Source organism: Electrophorus electricus, chromosome 2 (genome assembly GCF_013358815.1).
Source record: "Electrophorus electricus isolate fEleEle1 chromosome 2, fEleEle1.pri, whole genome shotgun sequence".
Lineage (NCBI taxonomy): Eukaryota > Metazoa > Chordata > Actinopteri > Gymnotiformes > Gymnotidae > Electrophorus > Electrophorus electricus.
The window spans coordinates 1,418,590-1,424,589 of record NC_049536.1 but is presented as its reverse complement, the minus strand read 5'-3'; positions in this window follow the sequence as shown (position 1 = coordinate 1,424,589).

Here is a 6,000-nt window from a genome sequence, read left to right as displayed (position 1 = left end):
GAATCCAGAATGCGGCATACTGTGTATATCAGAGTGCCATCATAGTCTATGGGTTGTGGAGGGGTATTGTCCGGGGAGACCTCATCCAAAGGACCTAAAACAACAGGCTTGAGGAGAGAGACATGCAAGGACCTTGAAACACAGAAATGTGCAGGTAAGTTTAATTGATTGGTCCCCATTTTAAATTAAACCATTTTCGGATCTTGAAGAGACCTATATACTTGGACGATACATAATTTGGAAGTTAAATCTGGAAAAGAACAAGGACCAACGGTCTTGTCGGGGGTTCGGTTGTCTTGGCGTACACATATTATAGATTCCTATGATATGTGACACTAAGAAAGTCACTCCCCCATAACTTACTACATACCACAGAAATGTGGTGGTGGTTGTGTGAAATTCACATTTCTCCCCTTTCACATACAGTCCATTATCCAGGAGAATATTCAGTACAGATCTAACATGTTGAATGTGTGCCTGAAGATCGGGTGAGTAAATAAGGATATCATCTATATATGCGATAACATACCTCCCTATGACTGCTCAAAGAACACCGTTAATGAAAGCCTGGAACAAAGATGGTGCGACGCTGAGACTGAATGACATCACCTTGTATTTATAGTGTCCCTTGGTGGTGATGAAGGCAGTCTTCCACTCATCTCCCTTCTTGCTCCTTATAAGGTTATAAGCACTATGAAGGTCTAATTTCATGAAGAATTTTGCCTCTTGTAGCTTTTCCAGGGCGACAGGGATGAGCGGTAACAGGTAAGCCTACTTTTTGGATATCTGGATTAGATTGTGGTAATCGATGCATGGACGAAGACCAACGTCCTTCTTCTTTACAAAAAAGAAGCCTGACGCCAGAGGGGAAGTGGAGGTCTGGATGAACCCTTGTTTCAGTGCCTCTTCTATTTACTGATCCATAGCTCTCCTCTTGACTTCTTGAGGGAGGAGGGTATTTCCATGCCTTGGGCAAGGTGGCACCCTCCAGGTGTTCTATAGCACAATCACAGGAATGGTGAGGGGGTAACTGGGTTGCTTTCTGTTTGCTAAATACACTGGCTAAATCCTGGTATTCTTTAGGAAGGAAAAAATGTTGGTCGTTAGCAGGACTCTCTATAGTTGTGGAACAGAGTGTAAGTGTGGGTAAGGACAAACAGGTCTTCTGACAATAATCCGACCTCTGTGTTATCTCCCTCTGAGGCCAGGCTATACTTGGGTCCTGCTGCTCCAGCCAAGGAAGGCCTAGAATAACTGAGAAGGAGGATGCTGGTACCAAGAACTAGATGAGTTTTGAGTGGAGTGCACTGGCGGTGAGGTTTATCAGTGTGATACGGAGAGATATGGTCCCAGCTCCTATGGATGATCTGTCCAAAACAACCAATCTAAGGGGCTTGGGTAATGGTTCGACCAGGATGTGTTACTCCTGTATCACATGAGCGTGAAGGAAGTTACCCTCTTCCCCATAATCAACTAGGGCCGTGAAAAAGATGAAATTCAGGACTGCAATCTCCTCTGCTTCACCGAGTCGTGGCTGAACCCAGCGGTATCAAACCACGCTATCCAGCCGGCCGAGTTCTTCTCGGTTCACTGCATGGACAGGACGGCAGATTCGGGGAAGTCGAGAGGCGGCGGAGTGTGTGTGATGGTAAACAACAGCTGGTGTAACAATGCCAATGTTGTTACTCTCACCCGCTCCTGCTCACCCAACCTGGAGCTGCTCGCCCTCAAGCTTCGTCCTTTCTACCTTCCCCGGAAGTTCACTTCGGTCATCATCAACACCGTGTACATCCCACCTCAGGCTAACACGGACACTGCACTGTGTGAACTTCATGAGGCTCTCACACAGTTTCAGACACAGCACCGGGACGCTGCACTTATTGTGGTTGGGGATTTCAACAGCGCTAACCTCAAGTGTGCAGTGCCCAACCTTTACCAGCACGTAACCTTCTCCACCAGGGGAAATAGGACACTAGACCACTGCTACACCCCATACAAGGCACAAGCTCATCCACCGTTTGGTAAGTCGGACCACGCCGCCATCTTTCTCCTACCAAAATATAAACAAAGGCTGAAATGGGAAGCTCCAGTTCAGAGGGAGGTCGCGCGCTGGACAGACCAATTGGTGGACGCTCTGCAGGATGCTCTGGATGACGCGGACTGGGACATGTTCTGGCGCAGCACTGATGATGTCAGCGAGTTTACGGAGGCAGTAGTGGGGTTTATTGGGAAACTGGTGGACGACAGGATTCCAAGAATCACCATCAAGAAGTTTCCCATCCAGAAGCCCTGCTTGAACAAAACCATTTGCGAGGCTCTGAACTCTTGCGCTGCTGCCTACAACGCAGGGATCATCAGCGGGAACATGGACGAGTACAAGTCTGCAGCATACGGAGTGCGCAGGGCGGTGAGTGAGGCGAAGCGGCGCTACGGGAAGAAACTAGAGACACAGTTCCAGCAGAGTGGCTCTACATCCCTGTGGCAGGAACTACGGACGATCACGGACTACAGGAGCCCACCCTCCAGACTGATGAGTGCGGGTGAGTCTCTGGCGAACGAGCTGAATACATTCTTTGCTCGCTTCGAGGCTACATCTAGCAGCCCTAATGCTAACAGCACTAATGCTAACAACGCCAATGCTAACGGCGCTAGTGCTAACAGCGCTAGTGCTAACAGCGCTAGTCCAAATGGCACTATCGGCGCAGCCAATGGCACATGCGCGGGGCCCAACATAGAACAGCGCCCTCTGATCATCCAGAGAGTGACGTGAGGAGAGTGTTTAAAAGGGTGAATACCAGGAAGGCGATGTGTTGCCAGGGAGAAGAACGAGTTGCTTGGTGTTGAAGTCTGCGAGGGGATCTGGCATTATGACAATTCTTTCATTACACATGCTTGTCTGTTTAGGTTTTGTGCCATGCCCAACTCTGCTGGTGTGCATCCTGCCCTGTTGTCAACACCACTTCTGTGTTACATCTTTATGTTGTTATGTCTTTATGTTGCCTTATAAACCCTTTCTGTTTGATGGTCATTGATGTTACATTGACTTCTTCTGTTATTGTTAGTGCACATTTATGGTTGGTTTTGTTTTGATTGTTTCGTTCAGTACTTCAGCTGGAGATTCACATTTGCTTAAGCTTTTTTTCCTGCATGATCTTCACCTCTGACATTTTGATTGTGAAATGTTCCTGTTCCTCGTGTTCTGAGCATCCTACATCTATTCTGAATATAAATATTTTCCTTTAGCTGTAATTATGAGCTTGTTAATGAAGAGAGGCTTGGCAATATAGCAGTTTTTGCACAAATATGCAAATTCAAGATCAAGTGATCCAGATGAAATAATCAGAAAGGTATAGCCTAGAACAGTTTCTAAGGTGTGTGTGTGTGTGTGTGTGTGTGTGTGTGTGTGTGTGTGTGTGTGTGTATGTGTGAGTGTGTGTGTGTGTGTGGATTGTCACACTGGGGCAAAGGCAGTATTAGAGGCATTTCCTCAGAGATCAGCCACTTTGCATGTGCAGCACCTGCTTCAGTGCTCTGGGAGTGTTTATAGTCCTGTGAGTTTAACACTTCATGACTGAGAGCTGCCTGCCCCAGCAACTTCACCCACAGCAACCATGACTTTGATCCCCATCTTCATCTGCACACTGGCCCTCTGGACTCAAGGTAAAAGATCATTTTATGCTTTGCTTTTGAGGTGAATAACCTAAAAACAGATGTCTTGTTTAATAAAATATTCTAAACCTTCTATTAACAGATATAAGCAACATAAGAAATGGAAAATAAAATATGATTTAATTTGGATTTACTTTGTTTTGTTTTGTTTTTCCCCCCAGAATCCATGTGTCAGGTGACTGTGACTCAGACTCCTGCAGTGAAATCTGCTCTTCCAGGAGACACAGTCACCATCAGCTGTAGAACAAACCCTGCAGTGTATGGTAATAACTATCTACACTGGTACCTGCAGAAACCTGGAGAAGCTCCTAAACTCCTGATCTACAGGGCTACTAACTTACAGTCAGGAACTCCAGCTCGTTTCAGTGGTAGTGGATCTGGATCTGACTTCACTCTGACCATCAGAGGAGTCCAGACTGAAGATGCAGGAGATTATTACTGTCAGAGTGAACACAACATTGGTGGTAACTGGCTGTTCACACAGTGTTAGAGAGTCGTACAAAAACCTCCCTCAGTCAGACTGCACAGAGACTGCACTGCTGCAGCTGGGACCTACTGCAGGTGCTGAGGGGGAGGATGTGATACAGCACAATGACACTCTGTGCAGGAGAGATGCCCCATCACACTCACTCACTACTGAACAACACACATCTATAGAAAATCATTCTTCTAGGAACCACAACACACTCACTCAAGTCAACAAAAAAATCTATAATGAATCACAAAGAGACAATACAGACAACACTGTTGCACTTCTGTTAGAGGAGAGTTTTGTAGATATATATGTCCTTCTTCTCCTGCTGTCTATGAGTTAGAAATGGAAGTTGTGAACATTAGTATGATCCATCAAGAAGAAACCCACCATTAAACACAATGCTAATGTTGCTGTTGACACTGACAGTGATAACAGCTCAGACTGAGCTGCATCACCAGAAACCTGGAGAAGCTCCTAAACTTCTCCTGTCTCTCTTTTCTTTGAGAAGATGATCTCTCTGTTTCTGCTGGAGCAGGTGAAGACAAAACACTACACTTATAACAATATTAACAACACATGGAATTTATCTAGTGCTTATCAAGACCCCACAGAGGCACATTTACACACACCCAGTGCATGGAGCATCAGAAACCAGTCACACCACTGCAGTACTGAGACCTTTGGTCTCTTGGGGCAGTTGTTCTTATAATAGAGCAGGTAGTTATTAGAGAAGAGAAATCTCTACTAGTAGTATGACTGCTAAATCAGTATCAGTCATCTTCAGGAGATTCTGTCCTATTTAGAGGTGAAGTAAGCACACACTAAAGCACTAATCACGATGTCTGTGCCTTCCTCTGATTATTCTCAGCCATTGTGAAACATTTCTACCAACACATACTTTTCATGTCCATTCTAAATCTTTATTAACAAGTAAAAGTGAAAAATTTAAGCTCTTTAGGGGGTAAAGTTAAATAACCTCACTATACTTGCTTAAATAAACTTATTATACAATAAGATGAAATAATGACACCAAATGAAACAATGACTTTTTGAAAAACTGACTGAAATCTTTCAGTAAAATTCTCTCTCTCACACACAAGCGCATGGCCCGCTCTATGCCCTCAGCTGCCCCCACAACACACACACACACACACACACACACACACACACACTGAGTTGGGCTGTGTATAAGGTGAGTGGGGTGTATGTATGTTAAACCTGTACAGGCAATGCAGATTTCTGACACCCAGAACAGAGCAGCACTGTGTCCAGGTTTCCACTGTCTTAGAGCAGCAAACCTTTAGCTCAGTAACACACACACATGCACTCACACACACAGAGTCAGGGTGGATATCAGCTGAATGGGGTGTATGTATGTTAAACCTGTACAGGGTAACTTAGAGCAACACATATTTAGTTCAGTAACACTGTGTGATAAACCAGGCTGTGTCATAATAGCACTGTGTGACTCAATTAATAAAAAAAAAAATGTACCAAATATTAAGCAGTTCTTTGTTATTACACTTAATACATTAGGTCAAAGCTTTATTTTAAACAGACAAGTGCTAAAGGGGGTTAGTGTCAGGCAGAAATATTTTAATGAGAGTATTTTATTGAAAAACAGCCCAGCTTGCGCTACAAAGTGATATAAAGCATTATGGGATTAGTTTCAGGCAGAAATAAATTAAAAATTATAATATTGTGATATACTGAAATGGCCAAAGATGGTTTGTCCTCCAGCCCCTGATGTTCCAAAAATACACCGACTTACTCATGTTACAGTTTGTAGTGAATAAAACGTGGAAATATCTTACTTTTTGCTTCCATAATATCTGGCTTCCTGCTTCCTTCTTTAT